The 22,325-nt window shown below is 41.4% G+C and overlaps 1 protein-coding gene and 1 long non-coding RNA gene across 2 annotated transcripts in view; both read left to right on the top strand.

Moving 5' to 3' along the window:
* Positions 1-22,325, top strand: part of PACS1 (phosphofurin acidic cluster sorting protein 1) — a 154,291-nt gene that overhangs the window by 34,801 nt on the left and 97,165 nt on the right. The window lies entirely within an intron of this gene.
* On the top strand, positions 9,970-14,694 carry LOC309606084. Its single transcript, XR_014231647.1, has 2 exons — positions 9,970-10,794; positions 14,485-14,694. It is a non-coding gene; the product is annotated as an uncharacterized lncRNA (long non-coding RNA).

The following is a 22,325-nucleotide window of genomic DNA, read 5'->3' as shown; positions in this document are numbered from 1 at the left end:
TGGTGAGCTGAGAGTATATGGACAGTGCTGAGGTAGAAAATGAAAGGAATGAAAAGCTCCTGGTGCCTTGCATGTTCATCACAGATTTAGTCATAATAATTCAAAACTGGAAACAACCCAAATGTCCATCAACAAATGAGTGGATAAACAAATTGTGGTCCGTACAGTAGAATATTATTTGGCCATAAAAAGGAGTGAAGTACTGATACGTGGTACAACATGGGTGAACCTTGAAAACATTATGCTGAGTGAAAGGAAGCCAGGCACAAAAGAGCACTACTTATCCTTTCATTTCTACGAAATCCTAGAAAAGAAAATCTAATCTGGAGTGACAGAAAAGTAGTTAACCCAGGGTGGGAGTGGATTGACTGGAATGGGTCACAAGAAAACCTTTAGGGTTTTGGAAATTTTTATATCTTCAATATGGTGGCAATCACACGGGTGTATAGATTTGTCAAAATGTATTGAAACAAAATTTAAATGGGTCCATTTTATTATATGTAGACTGTATCTCAATAAAGTTGATGAAAAAAACTTGTGGTGCCTGCATTTAAGAGCACTTTGGATTTCTCTTGTCTTGTTTACCTGCCTGTTTCTTGGGCAGATGACTTTTAAATTTCAAGATGCCCTAGTCACCTGCCGACTCATCCTAGACATGCTGGCATTCCAGTTCATGAATCAGTACCAGCATCCTTTGGGTCTCTTGTCCTCTATCTCTAGTTGGCAAAGTATCTTTTTAATTGTAGTGCTGTTGGTTATTTTCAGATGTGCTGTTGGAATTTGCCATCAAGGCTAGTTGGATTTCTTTTTTCTTTTTTCTTTTTTGGGGGCACACCCCTTGGCTTGTGGGATCTTAGTTCCCTGACCAGGGATTTAACCCAGCCCCTTGGCAGTGAAAGCATGGAGTCCTAACCACTGGACTGCCAGGGAATTCCCTTTCTTCCCTTTAATTCATAGAATCATCTAGTCCCTTTTCTGTTATTAAGTTTTTTTTAATATACAAGCGATATGTGAATGATGTGAAAAATTTCTCCAAACTCCCCCTCTTCTCTCACCCTCCCCAGGTGAAATAATTATTAAGAATTTGGCATATATTCTTCTAGATCTTTTTCCCAAGTATTTAAGTACAATATGTGTACAGGTTCACGTAAATGTTTTACATAAGCAGAATCACTATGAGTTGTTCAGTTTGCTCTTTTCCTGTAACAAAGGTGTCTTGGAGATTTTTCCATTTCGTACTTGGACGTCTCTCTCATTCTTTTTCATGGCTGTGTACATGAATTGACAAAACACAGTTTATTTAACTAATCCCACTAGGTGGATATTTAGTTTGTTTCTGATTTTCACTTTAACAGTCAATTGAATTTAGACTAATGTAAATAATTTGTGTTTTTAGGGTTTTTCATTTCTTTCTTATTCAGTTATGTAATTATCCATACTACATTTTCTAAGCTTATTGGGGTGAGAAGTACCTCACTGATGTTGTAAAGTTGGAACGACACTGTTTGAAGACCTTTACTTTGAAAGAAAAGGTTGAATATAAGTTCTCTGTGCTTGTGGGTTTTATTTATCACTGTGTCTTCAGCGCTTTCTTTTAAGGTGTGTTTATAAAGCAACAGTAGTTACAAAATTGTATTACAGTTTTTATCTGGCTAGTTCAAAAGAAGCATACATCTCTAAGGATCAGAACCAGGACGATACAGGAAGTCAGCCGTGGGTTGTAATGGTTGCTCTAGGTTAGTATTTTCCCATTGAGCTGGAGTCAAGCCTATGTGAAAAATGTTTTTGTCTCCCTTTTTTTTCCAACTTGAAATCCTGTTAATATACATCATTGCCGTGGAACTTTCTGTCATTGACCAGCTGTTGCTGGCTTATTAGCACTTGAAATATTAAAAACAAACCCACAAAAACCCCTGTCTCTTCCCGTTTTCTTGCCCTGTATGTAAGAAGATGCACATATATGGATAATTCTGATGTTGAAGGAGATTTAGGAGGTTATATTTTAAGCAGATGGGTTTGAGTGTCTCAAAACCCTCATGATACAAGCGGATTTCCTCCGCTCTGCTTTCGGGCCAGCGCTGGGGTTGGGGAGCAGGCTGACGTTTGCGTGACCACCCAAGAAGGGCCCAGACTGCCTTCCGGTGAGGTTTTGACTGCTGCCTAGTTATGAAACAGTCTGAGGACACTGCTTCTGTCGTATTAACTGACCTTGTTGTTAACCTCACCTTCCCTCCCCACCTTTCTTTTTCTGGTTTCTGGTTTGCCTTTCCAATCTGTTATCACACTACAGCGTGAAGGCGTTGCAGTTGGTAGAAATTATTACATTTCTCTGGAGCTTCGAGTTGTCTTGGCTCTGAGCTTCCTTCCTCTTAGGACTTTGTGAGACAAACAGCATAGGCAGCCTGTCGTGTCTGAGGGTTTACATTCTTGTTAACCTTTTAATTTACTGTGAATAAGATGAATTAAAAATTTTTTCCCTCTATTTAAGAGTTGCCTTGGCAAGAAGCTGGAAACCCTAGAACCTTGTTGCCAAGGAGAGTGTGGCTATTTGTTGTGAATGAGTTGTCTCTTATCGTTAGCGTGCAGCTAGATACCTTCAGTGGGAAAGAGACGGAAGGCAACGCAACAAAAGCTTCAGAGGGCAAAGGGTAAAGTGAAGGGAGAGTTAATAAGCAGGAGACCTGGCCCATGGATTTTGTTCACTGACTAACCTGGAGGCATTTGACTTCTCTACCTCACCTCCCTTCTTTGCCCTCAGTCAGTAGATATTAAGTTTATTGTGGAGGCATGAAGTTGCCTTTATAAAAGGTTTCCAGTGCTACTAAGAAGTTAGTAAACGTGAAGTCTTGTGTATTATCTTGCTTAAGGATGAGAGATCCTAGTAGAACTGCCTGTGATTCCCCCGAGAGTAATAGCTCATAGGAGACAAGAGGTTTATTTACTAATTCAGAATATATTTATTGGGCATCTGTTAGCTACCAGGCATTTTGTAGGTTTTGGAAATAGAGTGGTAAACAAAATAGATAAACTTCCCTGCCCTCATGGGAACAAGGTTCTAGTTGGGAAGACATCTACTAAATAAGAGAACAGAAGTGAAATATGCATAGCGTGTTAGATAGTGACAAACGCTAAGCAGAAAAAATAAAGCAGGGAAAGGAGACAGGAAGTGTCGGGGGAGGTAGTGTGGGCTAATTATTATAACTGGTTTCCTTTTTTAAACTACACATACTATCTTATGTATTCGAAAACATTGTTCTGAGCAGGGCTCTGCTGGCTTCTCCGGACTGCCAGAGGGACCCCCGGCACAGAGAAGGTTAATGATCCAGCAGTACAGGGTCATCCACCCGACCATATGTTTATTTCTCTTTTATGCTTTATGTGATAATGATGAGGTAGACTTTTCCATGTTGATTTTCATGTTATATCTGGTAATTGTGGCTTTTCAGATTTTCTTCAAACGATTTGAAGCCATCATTTGTTTTTTTTGTTTTTTTTTTTAAATTTATTTATTTTATTTTTATTTTTGGCTGTGTTGGGTCTTCGTTTCTGTGCGAGGGCTTTCTCTAGTTGTGGCAAGCGGGGGTCACTCTTCATCGCGGTGCGCGGGCCTCTCACTGTCGCGGCCTTTCTTATTGCAGAGCATAGGCTCCAGACGCGCAGGCTCAGTAGTTGTGGCTCACGGGCCTAGCTGCTCCGTGGCATGTGGGATCTTCCCAGGCCAGGGCTCGAACCCGTGTCCCCTGCATTAGCAGGCAGACCCTCAACCACTGCGCCACCAGGGAAGCCCCATCATTCGTTTTTGAGGCTAGTGTTATAGGACAGTAGCTTTTGCATTTGTGTTCTGCAGACCCCCAGGGTTCCCCGAGCCTTTCTGGAGACTCATTTTAAATTTATGCTTGGATCTTTTTCATGCAGATTAGTCTAAACAAGTTAGTCCGATGCCTGGCTTGAGGGAGGTATAAGTATAGAGAATAGATGGAGGGGTTGGTGCATATTTATAGGGCATAAACAATATAGATTGTTAACAGATGCAAAAAGTAGCTGAACCACTGATTTAACTCCTTAGGTGTATGTCATGGAACCACTGTCAAGACTTTGTGCTGATATCTAGTGTCTGTATAAAGATAAGAGTTTCTGAGCTTATTCCTCTTTTATTTTCCTTATCACGCTTCCCCCCGCTATTTTTGAGCATCCACATCGGCTAGGAATACAGATTTAAAAACAAGCAAAAACGTATACAAATGATTGATTGAATATATTATGGTAAGTGTTAGGATAGAGATAGACCCAAGTTTCAGTAAGAACACAAAAGTGGGACACCTCCCCCAAGTGGGAGTGGGGGATGGCCCAAGAAGGCCTCCTGAATCAGTGAATCCAGAACTGAGTCAAGAAAAAGGCCGTAGCCTTGCTTTGTTGCAAACTGCTTTTCCTTTGATCACTTCTGCCTTTTACTTGTTTTAATGCAGGGTCAGCATATGCCCTCTGGCCCACTACCTGTTTTTCTATAGCCTGAAAGCTGTAGCTTTTTAAATATTTGGGAAAAATCAAGAATAATATTTCATGGCATGTGCAAATTATATGAAATTCAAATTTTTGAGTCCAAATATTAAACCTTATTGGAACATCACCAGGCTCATTCGTGTATTGTCTGTGGCTGCTTTTTTTCCTCACTAACGAGCTTTTAATGCCCTACTGAAAGGCAGGAGGCTGTAAAAATGATGGTGGTGAAAAGGAATGCATGAAATCCTGTTATCTTCTGTTAGCTGGTTGCAAGTAATGTGCACAGGAAATGTTTGAGGCGTCTCTTGTCCTGTCTCCCACCGAAACATGATGCATCCATAGCTCAAGGCACGGTGACAGGCATTTACATATATCATTCTTGTTTTGTCTGTTATGGGGAAATTATTAATATTTCTCCAAAAAAAAAGTATCTGGTATGAGTCAAAATGATTACAGACTGTGCTTGCCTCAGAGTAGATAATCTGGGGTTCACTCCCAGTTGTGCTGTAAGCTAGCCAAAGGACCTAAGGAAAGTCCTTTACCCTCCCTACAGGTCTCTTTAAATGATAGGGTTGATTGGTGAATAAACCAGATAATCTCGAGGCACCTTTCAGCCCAGTAGAGATGACGCTGCTTGGTGGAAGGAGCATGCACGTCGGCGTCAGACAGACCTGTGTGTACATCCTGGCTCTGTCACTTCCTACCCGGGTCACCCTGAGCAATTGATGTAAACTCTCTGTGCCTTAGTTAGCTCATCCGAAAGCGGGGCTGTCAGAATGAAGTGAGCACTTGTTCTTAAAACTCCTGGCACTAATAAATGTTTAATCTGGTATAACTATGATAATTGTTGTCAGTCTGTGAACTCTCACTGTACATTATGAGACATTTAAAAAAGCAAAGATCTCCCAGCAGTTTGTTTGAATGATTTATTAATAGCCCATCAACTGTGACTTAGTACATTTGCATTTTTGCTGAACGGCTTCCGAAAAAACTGAGTTCTTTGAACCAGGACTTTCCCTAACTGATAAAATTTCTGCTCATGTTTTAACTGGAATTGGCACATAGACTGTTTATCTTGCCTTGTAAACACATTCAATGATAATTTCTATGCTTAAAGCAAATGATAGTGGGGAAAAGAGATTTCGTGTGTCATATCATCTTTCTTCTGTCTTAGCTACTTTCTTTTCTTTCCACCCATTCTCAGTAATTGATTGAGTTGTTTAATTCATAAGTTTAATTCTCCTTAGGAAGGTTAGTTTTGATGAGGCGACTTAGAAGTTCTAGTGTTTGCTTAGCATAATTTTTGATGGTTTAGAGGTAACGTAATTCTAGAGACAGTATTGGAATATCAGTCAAGACACTGCATTTTCTGTCTCTGAATAATTTTCATTTGATATTCATTTTAAAAAGTCTATTGAAAAGGGCTTCCCTGGTGGCACTGTGGTTAAGAATCTGCCTGCCAATGCAGGGAACACAGGTTCGAGCCCTGGTCCAGGAAGATCCCACATGCCGCGGAGCATTTGGGCCCGTGAGCCACAACTACTGAGCCTGCGCTCTGGAGCCCGCGCACCACAACTACTGAAGCCCGCACGCCTAGAGCCCGTGCTCCGCAACAAGAGAAGCCACTGCAATGAGAAGCCCGCACACCGCAGCAAAGAGTAACCCCCGCTCGCCGCAACTAGAGAAAAGTCCGCGTGCAGCAGCGAAGACCCAACACAGCCAAAAATAAATTTAAAAAAAAGTCTGTTGAACACTAATTATAGACTTTATTTTAAACAATCTCAATGTATGAAATATTTGTGTTTATGATTCGCTTAATGAAAAAGATATGGGATTCCTTAAATAGCCAGTTTTCCTAGTAGGATCAAGATAATTATTTGAACTACATACAGCTATATAGGATCATGTCAATGCACAGCGAGCTAGACAAGGATTAGACTGTGGTTAAGAGCACAGGCTTTGGAGTCATGTAATACAGCTGCGGTTCAGAGCCTGGCTTTGCCATTTGCTAGCTGTGTGTGATCTTACCTCCTCGTGGGAGTAATAATGCTCAGGGTGGTTGTGAAGATGAAATGAAATTATACATGTGAGGTACTTAGCGTGGTGCCTGATGTACAGTGAGTGCTTCCGTCATATCCATTGTTATTGGATTATTTTAGGGATCTTTACAACGTATTGCTATCTCTGAATATCGAACTGAATCTTGCTGTCTCTCAAGCTTCATTTATCTCTGTCTGATCTCAGACTCCAGCCATAGTGAGCTCGTGGGGTAGTTCCCCTAAAATTCCATGGCCGCTTTCTTCTCTAAAGATATACGTAATGCTCTGTCCGCCTAGGACACCCTTGTCCTCAGTTCTTTTCCTCCCAACTTCCTTGTCCTTCAGGGCTCTGTTTGGGGGATTCTCCTCCATGAAGCCTCCCCCCCGACCCACTGTCTTGTGCTTCCATAGAGCCCCGTGCACACCTCTGTCCGCCTCCCGCATTGTGTTGGAAGGGACTGTTCATTTGCAGTCTCTCAGACCGTGAGCCTCTTAAGGGCAAGGTGTTCTGCTCAGCTTTGGAAATGCCGTGTGGCGGTGGACAAGAAGGACCTGTTCTCAGGGCATGTACATCCTGTACGTTTGGGGAAGACAAATATTTAAATAATCGTGAGTACACACAGTGCTTCAGTAGAGCATTGCATGCAGTGGAGTGTAACAGGAGCTTTGGACCTTGTCTGGACACATGAAAGAAGCCTTTTTCTAAGGAAGTGATGTTTCTGTTTTGTTTTTTTTTTAATAAATTTATTTATTTATGGCTGCATTGGGTCTCCGTTGCTGCACGCGGGCTTTCTCTAGTTGCGGTGAGTGGGGGCTACTCTTCGTTGCGGTGCGTGGGCTTCTCATTGTAGTGGCTTCTCTTTGTTGTGGAGCGCGGGCTGTAGGCTTGCGGGCTTCAGTAGTTGTGGCATGCGGGCTCAGTAGTTGTGGCGCACGGGCTTAGTTGCTCTGTGGCATGTGGGATCTTCCCGGACCAGGGATTGAACCCATGTCGCCTGCATTGGCAGGCAGATTCTTAACCACTGCGCTACCAGGGAAGTCCCGGAAGTGATGTTTATTCAAGTTGGAACCTGGAAGATGTGTAGGAGTTAGCGAAGGGCAGAAAGGGGAGAGTTCCAGGTGGAGAAAAGTGCATGGATGGGGTGACTTTGGCCAGTTACTTAGCTTCTCTGTGCTTCAGTTTTCTCATTTGTAAAATAGGAATAGTGTGACTGACTATTCTCAGAGGATTGTTGCACACATAAGTACTTTATTTAAAGTCATCATCTTCTAATGAATATTTCTGAAATGAAGCACAATCAGTTCGTACAGGCCAGTTTCCAGGTCCAAGTTTATTCATGGAATTGTTAAACATATGGATTCACTTACTGTATTTTTCCTCGTAACCTTGCTCTTTACCTGTCCCAAAGCCTTTCTCATGTTTTAATGACAAGAATGGGGTATTTCATTTTGCTTTCTTGTTTGTTTGTTTTAATTAAAGAGATCCAGTTCTGCCTTTCATTGCTGCACGCAGCTAATGGTGTGCCCAACCTTTTAGGTCAATAAGTGTCATCGGTTGGAATGCTTTTACCTTCAAGAAAAACAGAAAAGCCAACTCAGTGACGTAAACACACAGAGAGTATTTCCGATAACAAGAGGTCTGGAGGTGGGGTGACTCCGAAGCTGGTTAATTCAGCAGCTGGGGAGCCACGTTCACTTTCTTTCTTCCTGCCCTGCCATCCCCAGAACACTGGGTTGTCCTGGCTGCTCCCGTGGTCTCAGGTGGTCTGTCGCCATTCCAGGTGTCACAGATAGACACCAGAATATCCAGCTGAGGAAGAGGGGCCGTTGTTTTTCCTTGTCTGTCTCTTTATCGGTGGACTTCTGGGTTGTTTTGGCTATTATGAGTGAAGCTGCTAGAAGAAAGGAAATCAAAACCTAGGTGGGTTGATTTACCAGCTTCACACAGCCGGCTGGTTTGACACAGCAGTAGTGGCCTGCAGGGGAAAGCACCAGACCAGGAGTGAGAGTGCCTTGTTTGGGCATTACTTTGCCCTGGACTGCTAGTAATCAGGGTGTTTCCTTCTCCCGAAACACGTTTGTTAGTCACCACAGGGTTCCCAGCAGAGCACTGACTGGAAACAGACTCAGGACATGCAGCCAGGTAACCCCTGCACAAGTAAATCCCAGTGGAACCAGAAAACTGGGTCTTGCTTTCCTTAATTGGAGCCTGACTTAGAATCAGATATTGAACTGGAAAGGAAGTATTAGCCATTAGAAAAAGAATTTAAATTACTGGTCTGTCCATATTTAGAATTTCTTGCAATCATTTCCACTGTATGTAACACTGAAATCCTTTGTGGTTGTCTGCTGCAAAAATGGATCTTTGACCCGGCAGCTTTAAATGTGTTTGACACCATTGGGAATTTTGAGAATTCTTAATTTAATCTGTGCTTGTCCAGAGGTGGGGGCCAGGATGAGGGAGAACTCGATCCTTTTGTACTGAAGGTTATGCTGTTTGTAAGCAGAGACCTGTGCTTCTGGAACTTATGTTACCAGGCAGTAGTTACTGGCATAATAAGTATCATATATTCTAACTTTTACTTCTGGAGGCAGTAAGAACCAGCCAAGCACGGAGATGAGTAGGAGGTGGCTGGCAGTGGAGGGCCCTGTAGCTATTAGTGCAGCATCGTGCTGCAGGTGGCTGAGGGTTTATCAGAGTGGGAAAAAGGGAGAGGCCCCAGTCATCCTGCCAGTGACTCTGGCTTCCTCCGCATGGCTCAGTAACAGTGGGCCTCTCCCCTGGACTTGGGTGAGGTTGGAATGTAAACTTGCTTTCCTTTTCTCCATCCCAAGTGTCCTAGGTTATCTCTTTAATTTAACTGATTCTTATTCTCCTTCGTGATAACTTAGTTCTTGTCAAGCAGGGACTTGCCCTGCCAAAGAGAGCAGGAAGGTCACTTTACCGGGCCCTCTGGTTCCTTGTGTAAACAGCATCCACAGCCCTTTCCCTCAGACACTCAGATTGTTTAGACTCACGCATCTCCCTGAAGGGAAGGAGGAGGCATTAAAGTAGAAACACATGCAACTCAGCAGGTTTCTCCGAACGACCAGTGATCTCTGATTTCTCATGGTAACCTTCCACCGATTCACTCTTCATATTTCTTCTCTGCACCTCCGTTTTCTGGTTGGTAAAATCTGGATGTCGCTGGCTCTGGAGGAAGGTTGTAAAGAGCTGATGAAGGAGGCTGGACCTCATCAGGGATAGAGAAGGGCCTTTCCTCAGCGGAGAAGCGTATGGCGGTCACTCTTGCCTGGGTGATACCTGTGTGCAGAGCCAGTGTTGAGGGTGGAGGAGAGGCCTAAGACTGCACCTCTCCTCTCAGGGAGATAAGACATGTGCAGAAGATGGACGTGGCAGCGTGTGTTTGGTGTGTGACTTCAAGTAAGTGATACGTGGATATGATGGATGGAACCATCTGAGACAGTAACTCAAAGCCTATTTTTCCTTTGTAGGAACACCACAGTCCAGAATCAATCTGTTAAAATGGGGGTCGATGGCCTATACTTTTACACTTTTCTAGATTATATGAGTCTTATAAACTATCATAAATGCTTTTCTTTTCAATTAGTTGAGGAAAAGACTATGGTTTTCAAAACGTGAGACAAAGAGAATATGGGACATGATATGTGTCTCCTGATAGAGGTCCACGATACCGCCCATAATGTAGCCTTGCCAGCTATAACAGAACCTGAATTTGCTACAACTTCTAGATCTTATTAGAAATTTATAGGGAATACAAGGGACAGAAACTTGGTAAATGTTTTTTAGGGAAGCAGTCAGCAAATTCCAAACTGCAGGTGCTTTATAGGACAAACTAGTTTCTTCAACAAATAAATTATAAGGGGGGGGGGAAGATGGAGGGGACACCTATAGATAAAAAGGGACTTAAGAGATGAATGAACCATAGTAATATATGGATCTGATTCAGACAAACATAATGAAGGAAAAAATGTGAGGCAATCTGGGAAATGCAGGTACTGATTGATTATTTCATGGTACTGAGAAGCTTATTGTTAATTATTTTAAGCATGAAAATGGTATTATGGATATGTTTTAAAAGAATATCCTTCAGAGATATGTACTGAAGTATTTACATGTGAAGAGAAATAATGTCTGGGCTTTTCTTCAAAATAATCCATGCAGGGGCGTGGGCAGGAGTATAGATGAGACAGGATTGGTCATGCATTAAAAATCGTTGAAGCTGAGTGTTGGGTAAATCACTTTCATTATACTCTTCTACTGTGTGTGTGTGTGTGTGTGTGTGTGTGTGTGTGTGTGTGTGTGTGTGAAATTTTCCAAATATTAAGTGAACCTTTTTTTATATTAGAAAAAATATAAAGATGGGTATCTTGACAGAGGGCAATCAGTGGTTGCCTGGAGCCAGGGTGGAGGGGCGGACTGATTGCATAGGAGCATGAGGAACTTTTGAGGTGATGGAAATGTTCTACATCTCGATTGTAGTGGTAGCTGCATTCATTTAAACTCATCAAACTGTTCATTTAAAAATGGGTGCAGGCAGGACATACTTAAAGTGATGAAAGGGAAAAACCTACAACCAAGATTACTCTACCCAGCAAGGATCTCATTCAGATTCTATGGAGAAATTAAAACCTTTACAGATAAGCAAAAGTTAAGAGAATTCAGCACCACCAAACCAGCTTTACAACAAATGCTAAAGGAACTTCTCTAGGCAGGAAACACAAGAGAAGGAAAAGGCCTGCAATAACAAACCCAAAACAATTGAGAAAATGGTAATAGGAACATACATATCGATAATTGCCTTAAATGTAAATGGATTAATTGCTCCAACCAAAAGACACAGGCTGGCGTAATGGATACAAAAACAAGACCCGTATATACACTGTCTACAAGAGACCCACTTCATTCAGACCTAAGGACACGTACAGACTGAAAGTGAGGGGATGGAAAAAGATATTCCATGCAAATGGAAATCAAAAGAAGGCTGGAGTAGCAATTCTCATATCAGACAAAATAGACTTTAAAATAAAGACTATTACAAGAGACAAAGAAGGACACTACATAGTGATCAAGGAATCAATCCAAGAAGAAGATATAACAATTATAAATACTTATGCACCCAACATAGGAGCACTTCAATACATAAGGCAAATGCTAATAGCCATAAAAGGGGAAACTGACAGTAACACAGTCATAGTAGGGGACTTTAACACCCCACTTTCTCCAATGGACAGATCATCCAAAATGAAAATAAATAAGGAAACACAAGCTTTAAATGACACATTAAACAAGATGGACTTAAGTGATATTTATAGGACATTCCACCCAAAAACAACAGAATACACTTTTTTCTCAAGTGCTCATGGAACATTCTCCAAGATAGACCATATCTTGGGTCACAAATCAAGCTTGGTAAATTTAAGAAAATTGAAATCGTATCAAGTATCTTTTCCGACCACAATGCTATGAGACTAGATATCAATTACAGGAAAAAAAACTGTAAAAAATACAAACACTTGGAGGCTAAACAATACGCTACTAAATAACCAAGAGATCACTGAAGAAATCAAAGAGGAAGGCAAAAATTACCTAGAAACAAATGACAATGAAAACACGATGACCCAAAACCTATGGGATGCAGCAAAAGCAGTTCTAAGAGGGAAGTTTATAACAATACAATCCTACCTCAAGAAACAAGAAAAATCTCAAACAACCTAAACTTACACCTAAAGCAGTTAGAGAAAGAAGAACAAAAAACCCCCAAAGTTAGCAGAAGGAAAGAAATCATAAAGATCAAATCAGAAATAAATGAAAAATGAAGGAAGCAGTAGCAAAGATCAATAAAACTAAAAGCTGGTTCTTTGGGGGTTTTTTGCTCTTCTTTCTCTAACTGCTATATACAAGGAGCTCATGCAACTCAATATCAGAAAAACAAACAACCCAATCCAAAAATGGGCAGAAGACCTAGGTAGACATTTCTCCAAAGAAGATATACAGATTGCCAACAAACACATGAAAAGATGCTCAACATCACTAATCATTAGAGAAATGCAAATCAAAACTACAATGAGATATCACCTCACACCAGTCAGAATGGCCATCATCAAAAAATCTACAAACAATAAATGCTGGAGAGGGTGTGGAGAAAAGGGAACCCTCTTGCACTGTTGGTGGGAATGTAAATTGATACAGCCACTATGGAGAACAGTACGGAGGTTCCTTAAAAAACTAAAAATAGAACTACCATCTGACCCAGCAATCCTACTACTGGACATGTACCCTGAGAAAACCATAATTCAAAAAACAACATGTACCACAATGTTCATTGCAGCACTGTTTACAATAGCCAGGACATGGAAGCAACCTAAGTATCCATCGATGATGAATAGATAAAGATGTGGCACATATATACAATGGAATATTACTCAGCCATAAAAAGAAACGAAATTGAGTTATTTGTAGTGAGGTGGATGGACCTAGAGTTTGTCATACAGAGTGAAGTAAGTCAGAAAGAGAAAAACAAATGCCGTATGCTAACACGTATATATGGAATCTAAAAAAAAAAAAAAAAAAGTTATGAAGAACCTAGGGGTGGGACAGGAATAAAGATGCAGACAGAGAGAATGGACTTGAGGACACGGGGAGGGGGAAGGGTAAGCTGGGATGAAGTGAGAGAGTGGCAGGGACTTATATACACTACCAAATGTAAAATAGATAGCTAGTGGGAAGCAGCCGCATAGCACAAGGAGATCAGCTCTGTGCTTTGTGACCACCTAGAGGGGTGGGGTAAGGGAGGGTGGGAGGGAGACGCAAGAGGGAGGAGATATGAGGATATATGTATATGTATAGCTGATTCACTTTCTTATAAAGCAGAAACTAACACACCATTGTAAAGCAATTATACTCCAATAAAGATGTTAAAAAAAATTTAAAAAGCATAAAAAGGTGCTCTGAAAAAAAAAAAAATGGTTGCGTTTTGGGAATTTCCTGGTGGTCCAGTGGTTAGGACTCAGCACTTCCACTGCAGGGGGCCTGGGTTCGACCCCTGGTTGGGGAACTAAGATTTCACAAGCGTGGCCAAAAATAAATAAATAAAAATAAATAAAATGGGTGCATTTTATTGTATATAAATTATACTGTAATCAAGCTGACTTAAAAATCAATTAAGAATGAATAAGAAGGGTTTTCCCATTTTGTACATATAGGGTCAAATGGTCATTTCAGAGGTTAATGCTACCTAGCACTGCCAGGAACAGGAATCATCCGACTTGTGCTGCATCTCTTTTTTTCCCCCACTTAAAATGAACTTTTATCATTTGCATTTCTGATTTTGCTGTAGCATCTCTGAGTTTCCTTGCAGCCATAAAGTCGACTTGAATTCTGTGGTATGTTTGTTCATGTGTCTGTCATCCAAATGGACATGCCTTTTGATGCTAGAATAAATGATGCTGGGAGGGACATCTAGCCATAGCCAGTGAGCATTAATTGAACATTCATTTAGCTACGTTATAACAGTCAAGAAGGTTCAGTTGAGTTCTAATTTTGGTTTATTTTTCATCCAGTCTACCAAGCAACAAAGCGGTCGGCCAGTCAGCACTGACTGAGTGTATTCTTTGCAGCAGCCGCTGTGCTGAGTCCTGGGTTTATGAGGGTGAATGCGATCTAACGCTCAGGGTGGGAAGCTCGTCGTGATGCATGTAGTTGCAGCGGTGTGATGAATGCCATGATGATAAAGGTGGGTGCAGGATACAGCGGGGCTCCGTTTGCACTGTGCCCTGGTGCCTGCCCTCCTCCCTGCCAGCTCCCTTAATCGCCTGTTAAGTCAGATGAGTCAACTGACAGAATGTCAGGCAGTTTGGGAAAGACAGTTGGAACAGATGAACATTCCTTTTGCCCTGTAAAATTTGTTGTTTTTCCTTTTAGATCTCAAGTGCAGAGCTGAATTTATCATACGACATTGTACTGACATTGCAAGACCACTCTCGTGTTATTATTTCTCATTATTGTCATTTTCCATCTCTTCTCCCATTCCCGTTAACTTCTTCTATAATGTGTTGAGCATTTATCCTTGGATATGTTTGTATCCTTGTATGGTTTGTTTTGTAAATTTATATTAAATAATATTATGTCATATTTCTCATTTTGATCCTTTTTTCATTTAAAACTACATTTTAAAGTTCTGTCCATGTTGTTGCGTTTCTATATTGCGTTTAGCTCCTTTATTGTATTTTATCACTAGCATCTACTGCATATTATTTATTTCCCCTAGTGATGGACGCCTAATTTGTTCTCCAGCTCCCTGCACCACAAACAAGTGTTCTGATGGAAATCCTCACATGTTTCTTCTTAGGGACTTGAGCAAGAGTTTCTCCAGCTAAATACCAACAAGTCTAATTATTAGGTCCCAGAGTATACTCACATTTAATTTCACTAAGTGTGGCATGACTGCTCTCATTATATTCCCACCACAAAGTGCAGCACGCAGTATCTGACTTTCAGACTTTTGTCAGTTTGGCGAACGTAGCGTGTTATTTTAATTCCTGTTTCTCTGATTGCTAGTGAGAACGAGAATCTCTGTGTATACTAGTCTTTGGATTTTCCTTTTATGGATGACCTGGTCATATCCTTTTCCCAGTTTTCCAGTGAAGTTCCATATATGGTCTAGATATTAGTCCTAAATCAGTTATAAATGTTGCAGCTGTCATCTCCTGGCCTTACCCATCTGTTAACTTTGCTCATAGTGTCCTTTATTCAGCAGAAAACTTACATTTTATGTTTTATTTTATTTTATTATTATTGTTTTTGGCCGTGCCTCGCGGCTTACGGGATCTTAGTTCCCTGACCAGGGATTGAACCCGGGCCCCCTGCAGTGGAAGCGCCGAGTCCTAACCACTGGACCGCCAGGGAATTCCTGAGAAATCCTACGTTTTAGTATGTCATTTCCTTTGGTTTTTCCAAATATAAAGATTTGTGCTTTATGATATCTTAAGAAATCTTTTCCCATCCTCAGGTCACTAAGAAATTACCCTATATTTTCTTCTAATTAGAAGAAACACATTAGGTTTACATGTGTCTCTTAAATTTGCATCTTCAGTTTGATTGTTGCATCTCTAAATTTGTATACCCACTGCCTACCTCATAGATCCATCCGAATATCTAATAGATATCTCAGACTTAACATTGCTAAAACAGATCTCTTTATTTTATCCCTTTCCCCTTAAAAAAAAAAAACCTCTCCCAGTCTTTATTCATCTAAGTAAAAGGGCACCACCATCCACCCTTTTGCTTAAGCCAGCAACCTAGGAGGCCTCTTTGCTTCTTTCCTTTTTCATGTTCCCCCACAGCCAATCCATCAGCAAGTCCTAAACATTCTAACTCCAGAATAGAGCACAAATCTGTCGCTGTCTTTTCAGCTCCACCCGCTGCTGCCCTAAACCACATCGCCATCATCTGTCCTCTGGAGGCTGGCGGTGGCCTTCCCGCCGGCCTCCCTGCTTTCAGTGTAGCCTCCCCGCAGTTCATCAGCAGCCAGAGGAACCTTTCACAAACACCAGTCAGAGGGTGTCACTTCCCTGCTTAGAAAAACCTCTGATCATTTCCAATCACAGAATAAAATGCAAGCTCTGTTTACCTTAGCCTTAGGACCAACACGACCTATCCTTGTGCATCCATCTAACCCCACCTCTTGTTCTGCTCCAGCCAAACAGGTCTATTTTTTGTTGCATACTGAGCCTGTTTCTTCCTCGGGGCATTTGCGTGTGACCTGGAATGTTCTGCCGCTAGCTATTTGCGTGGCTGGTTCTTGTCTTTCAGTTCTCAGCTTTATGTTACCCCCTCAGTGTAGCCTTTCTTAACCGCTCAGTCTGAATCAGGACCCTTGCCCCACTCTCCTGTCTGTGTCATGTTTTTGGTAGTCATTGTTACTCTCCCATGTCGTGTTATTTGTCTGTTGTATATATTCATTGCATCACTACCTCACCCTGCTTTTCAGCTAGCTTTACAAGAGTAGGGCACCGAGTCTCTCCTTCACGGTTGTATTGGTATTTGCAGCTGTGCTCTAGATATGGTGGCAGTTAGGACATCTGTTTTGAATGAATGAATAGGCTTTCGAGGCAGCGTCTCTTGCAAAGTTGTAAATGGCCCGTGCGCTTCCGGCTGGAGGAGTTGCTCTTTGCTTCTCAGTGAGAGGAAGGCAGCTGTCATTTTAGAGCCTTCGATGAGGATCTGGCTCTACCACTTACTGGTTTTGAGGCCTTGGGCGAGTCACTTGTCTTCCCTAGGTGTGTTCAGTCATTTATAGAATGGAGATAACACATATTTTATTGGTGTTTGGTGAGGAATAAATGAAATTACATGAGAACACCTAGCAGGCACCTGGCAGTGTGTGTCCCCTACCCTCTGTCTCAAAGCAAAGCTGCCTCCCTGAATTCTGAAAGCTCATTCCCTTCTCTGGGGCAGCTCCTAAACACCAAGCGTCTGATGTAAAAACGATATTTCTAAGGAATTCCCTGGCGGTCCGGTGGTTAAGATTCTGGGCTTTCACTGCCAAGGGCCCAGGTTCAATCCCTGGTCGGGGAACTAAAAGGAAAAAAAAAAGAAAAAGATATTTCTAACATGTAGTTATGTTATATAAGTTTTAAGCCAATATCATTAAAATTGCACAGATGAATAATTATTCCTATTCTACTGCGGGAGCAGGGCAAAGCAGTCAGTACCCAGGGACATCACCTAAAGACAATTTGGGGGCACTCTGTGTAGTCCAAACTACTACACCAGCTTTTGCCCTTTCTGTCCGTTTTCTATGTTCTCCACTTTTATACTCTCTTCTCTCCTCTCTGCACGGACCCCCAGCCTTCTTTCCTCTCAGCCTCTTCTTTGGCTTCTCTCGTGGCTGCTGGAGGCCTCACTGTTGACTGACTCTTATGGTTAAGGATGCTGTCAACCCCAGTACAGATCACCGGAACAGCCAGTATGTCTCATGGTTTATAATATAAAGTAATATAGGTCGAGAGACGTCTTGGAAAGATTTTGCCTGCCAGCAGGTTTGAGGGATGAGGACCACACAAAGTAGCTTCTGAAGGAACAGATTTGCTTGTATGTGTTATCCAGGCTCAGATATTTAGCAGACCTCTTTGTTAAATGTATCTTAAAGCAATACTTTCTGCCTTTTTAAAAAAAAATTGTGAATCTCTGGCATCTAATGGAAAAAAAAAAAAACTGGACCAAGCAGGTATACCAGTAATCTTTGTCCTGGTTAAGTGTGATACCGAGTGAGACATTTAACTTCCTAGTTTTTCAGCCGCCTGTGAAATATACCCCATGTTTATTCACCTTTCTCAGAGATATGAAAAGCTAGCTTTAACATATCCGTGAAACATATCTATCCTTGAGGTCACTGCTCCAGGCCTCTCACCCCTGCCCCCGCCTGAAATCCCTATTCGCTTAATTCCCCTGCACCGCAGCCTGGGTCCGAGGGGCCTCAGCACGCTGTGTGCTGCCCCGGGATGGTTCAGGGTTCAGAGTATCAGGAGCTCCTTGAAGAAATTTCTCCAGCTTTCCCTGGCATTCCTTCCTTCTGGATACCAAATGACACTCTCATTGCCCTTTCTGATTTGGATAAGCAAATACAGAAACAGATGGCAGATAACTGGTTTTGTTTGTTTAAATTTTTTTCTCGATTACCTGGCTATGAAAGCATTTCTAAAGCTTGATAGATTAGTATAGCTTTCCAGTTTGGGAATATGCTACAACTATCGGAAGTCCTGTTAGAGATGTCTCCCTGCCGCCTGGAGCGGCTGAGTTGTCCTGGCTGATGGCGCCCCCTGATGGCCGGTAGAGAAACTCGGCCACGGTGTCATCTTCCTCTTTTCCCACCTTCGCGGGGGATTCTCTCCCTACCCCTATACACACTTTTATTCTATCTTGCATTTTAGATAATTATGCTTCAGATAAGCCTTCTTGCCTCTTCTTTGGGCTTCTTATTTACTGCTCTCTTACCTCAAAAGCATCTTATTTCTTGTCCTCACTCATTCTTTTCATTATACTTTTTTTTTTTTGCATACTTCAATGTCAGAACAAAATGAACAAAAAGCTATGATACACAGCATTCAACCCTCATGTCAAAGGTGGAAAGGGATAGGGCTTGAGGCCCTTGTATCCTGCCTTAGACAGAAGGACAGAAATAAAACCACTAGCCGTCAGCAGAGGGAACCAGGTGGGCCAGGACTACTGGGCCTGCTTCTCAGGGAGCCGTGGGGATCTTTTCATTATACTTTTGAACTAAAAACTTTCCCCCATCACGGCTAAAAAGCACTCAGTGGCATGTCCTTATTAAGGCAAAAAGCAGCACCAGATTTTGAAGTGAAATTAGATGCCACAGTAAATAAAGACTCACTGTTGCCAACTTCTGGAGCTCTTGAGAGATACATTAGGAGCTCCCTTCAGAACCTTAACAGATTTTTGTTCCCCGTCTCAGCCTTCTTCAACTAAATTTGCTTTGTCTTAAGTATTAGAATTCAAAGTAAATAAAACAGTTCTTCCATTTTATTTTACCTTATAAACTGCTAGTATTCCAGTGGTATTTTCTACTTGGAAAAAGGGCCGATGCTCAATATCTCAGGTACTTTGTGGGTTCACCGTGCATGCACTGACAGGCTGGCCGAGGGACCCGCCTGCTCTTAGCTTTCCTCCTCTCCAGCTCTCCACATTTTTAGTGCCGTTTCAGATTCTACCCAATTGACTTGCAAAACTCACTGCTGGTTTATATCCTGTTTGTAAGCTGAATTTTTCTATCATATTTGTTTGTGCTTTTTAGCTCATAATCAGACTATAGTGAAAGTGACCTTGACGTCGACGTATCTCTCATGGGTTATGGGTTACGGGTTTTATACGACAAAGAACCACACTTGTGAGACCTCATACTTAACTCTCCAACCCTAATTCACTCTCTTTTAAAACCCTTCTTTTGCTTTTAGTAATGAAGGAGCAGGAGCAATGAATGAAGAAGGCTTGCCCAACCCCCCACCATAAAAAAACCTCAGAATACTCCTGAGTACCGGAGTCATGAGTCAACAAATCATTTATACCCTCCCCGCTGTCCCCCTGCCCCCAGAGAACATTGTACTTATAATGAAGAGTTACGAGTGATAAGCACCATGGTTTCCAATCTTTTTGGAGTTGTGAGAGCCTAACGTTATTTGATTTTGTGCTGTTAACTTTTCCAGAGGTGATGTAATCTTTGGGATAGAATTGCATAATTTCAGAGTTTGACGGAACCTCAGAGATCATGTTGCTTAGTTTCCCATCTTACGTGGTCCTCCCTTCCAAAAATTTCCTAAAATTTGGCCAGTTAGCCTTGGCCTAATTCTTAGAAAGTTCTTCTGTATGTTCAGCTGACATTTTAACTCATGGGAATTTCCACCATCAATCCCGATTCAGCCATTTATAGCAACACATGACTCAGTGTTTTCACTCTTCCACAAGAATGCCCTTTAGCTATTGGAGGACAGCTCTCAGCCTCCTTAGTCTCTCCAGGCTGAGCTTTCTCTTTGGCGTATTGGGCTTTTTTCTTGATGATTTTGGGAGTCTTTGTACATTAAAGAAAATAGCCCTATGTCTTTGATATGAGTTGTAAAATTTCCCCTACCTGTTGTCATTTTTCTTCAGGTTTTGTTTACAGTGGTGTTTACCTTGCAGATTTTTTTTCTTAATGTAATAAAATGTATCAGCTTTTTAAAAACAGCCCCTGGATTTTATATCCTTCGGATTTTGTTCATGCTTAGAAAGACCTCACCTACTTTGAGGTTATTTTAAAAATATTTTCCTCATGTTTTCTTCTCATACTTTAATGGATTTGTTTTTATGTTTAAATCTTTGATCCTTCTGGAATTTATTTTGATATAAGATGTGAGTTAGAGGTTCAAATTTATTTATTTTTCAAGTTAGCCACCCAGTTACTCCAATACCATTTATTAAATGATTCATTTTTCTCCCACTGATTTGAAATGCCATTGTATTAAATTCACAATATACTTTTGGACTTATTCCCAGGATTTTTCGTATGTTTTGCTGCCAGGCAAACCATCACACATCTTATACCTTCGTTATTAAAATTTTTAGCTGAAATGTCAAACTTTTTATATATTTATTATAGTTCAGAGTTCAGCCTGTCATCTGGCCTGTCAAGATGGCCTGATTCTTACTTCTTGCAGTAGCAGCCTCTTGCTTAGTGCCCCCTGCAGGTTAATAAGCTTCTCTTTTCTGTCATTATCCAGGCCGTTGATTAAAAGAGTGACAAAAATATTGGTCAGTGTACGGCCGTCCTTTGAACTTCAGTGGAAAGCCACTGCTCATTTTCCTATATCAGAGATGCAACATGATGTGTTAGAAAGAGCTTAGGATTTTACTGTCTGTTGCAAGACTTTATTTGGGCATCCCTTACTTTCATTGTTTCTCAAACTTTAATATGCGTAGGAATAACCTGATAATCTTGATAATCTGCAGATTCTGATTCAGTAGGTCTGGAGTTGGGCCAAGATTCTGTATTTCTAACAAGGCTCCAGACCGTGCTGGTGCTGCTGGGCCACAGACTCACCCTATACAGGACGGAGGACAGGGGGAGTCCAGCGAGATGCCCTGGATGCCCCAGTTAAGGAGGCACTTACTCTCAGGTTTGCTCAGGTGGCAATCTTGCACTTGGGTAAACCTGAGAGTAAGTACTTCCTTAAATTTTGTGCCCTAGGTGCCTTCTAATCCCAGCCCTGATGCCATGTTTCTTAGAATTGTTAGAGTCACTACTGATGAACTAAAAGGACTCCTGAGAGGTGAGACCTTGCTATCTTCCTTTGCAAACAAGTTCCCCCGGTGATTCCCAGGTGCACCAACGTTTGAGAAGCACTGAAACAGACATTTAGAAGTTCCGACTTCTAGGATTAATTTCTTAAATAAATCCCGTTGTGACACTAATGCTTACAACCTGAGAACATCATGGAACCATTTGCCCTTAGCATGTCTGATGTGCTGAGCCCCAAATACTGACAGTGGTTGCTCAGGTGGTGCCAAACCACAGATGAAAAAAGCCTCCTTGAATTTGACGAAACCAACCTTCACCTCTGTATTGATGACTCTTGTAACATGAGCTCAAAATCAAGCTCTTATATGGTATTAAAAGCTTAATTGAAAATGTGCTATCGGCCGGTGTATCTCAAACGTTAATGTGTATACAGATCTCCTGGATGTCTTGTTAAAATGCAGATTCTGATCTAGTGGGTCTGGGGTAGGGCCTGGGATTCTGCATTTTAACAGGCTCTGAAGTGATGCCGAAGCTTCTAAGCTACAGCTACAGAACACGAAAACAGGGAGAATTTTGACTGACCTCTAGTTAAGTTCTTAACTTCTTTCTAAAGTATGAGAGGGTTTTGGTTAGGAATGTCTGGAGAAGTTCTTCATGGATTTTACTTCAGGAAACAAGGAAAGAAGCTTAAATTGTTTCCCCTTTCTTGCTGTTATAAACAATGCTGCAAAGAATACGTTCATCACATTCATTATTTTATGTACATTATACATATTGTTGTCTGTTATGCAGCAATGTTATTCCATTTTATAAAGCCTTGAAATGTATTTATCTTGAACTTTTTATATATTTAATGCAATATTATTTTTATACCTTTCAGTTCTCTTTTGGTGGATTTGGAAAGTATTTTCTCATCCCTAATGTTATTAACACTGTGTGTGTGTGTATACATATAAAACACTGTATACGTATA

Source organism: Balaenoptera borealis (assembly GCF_965194805.1).
Source record: "Balaenoptera borealis genome assembly, chromosome: 11".
Taxonomy (NCBI): Eukaryota; Metazoa; Chordata; class Mammalia; order Artiodactyla; family Balaenopteridae; genus Balaenoptera; species Balaenoptera borealis.
This window is presented reverse-complemented; position numbering and strand designations above follow the sequence as displayed.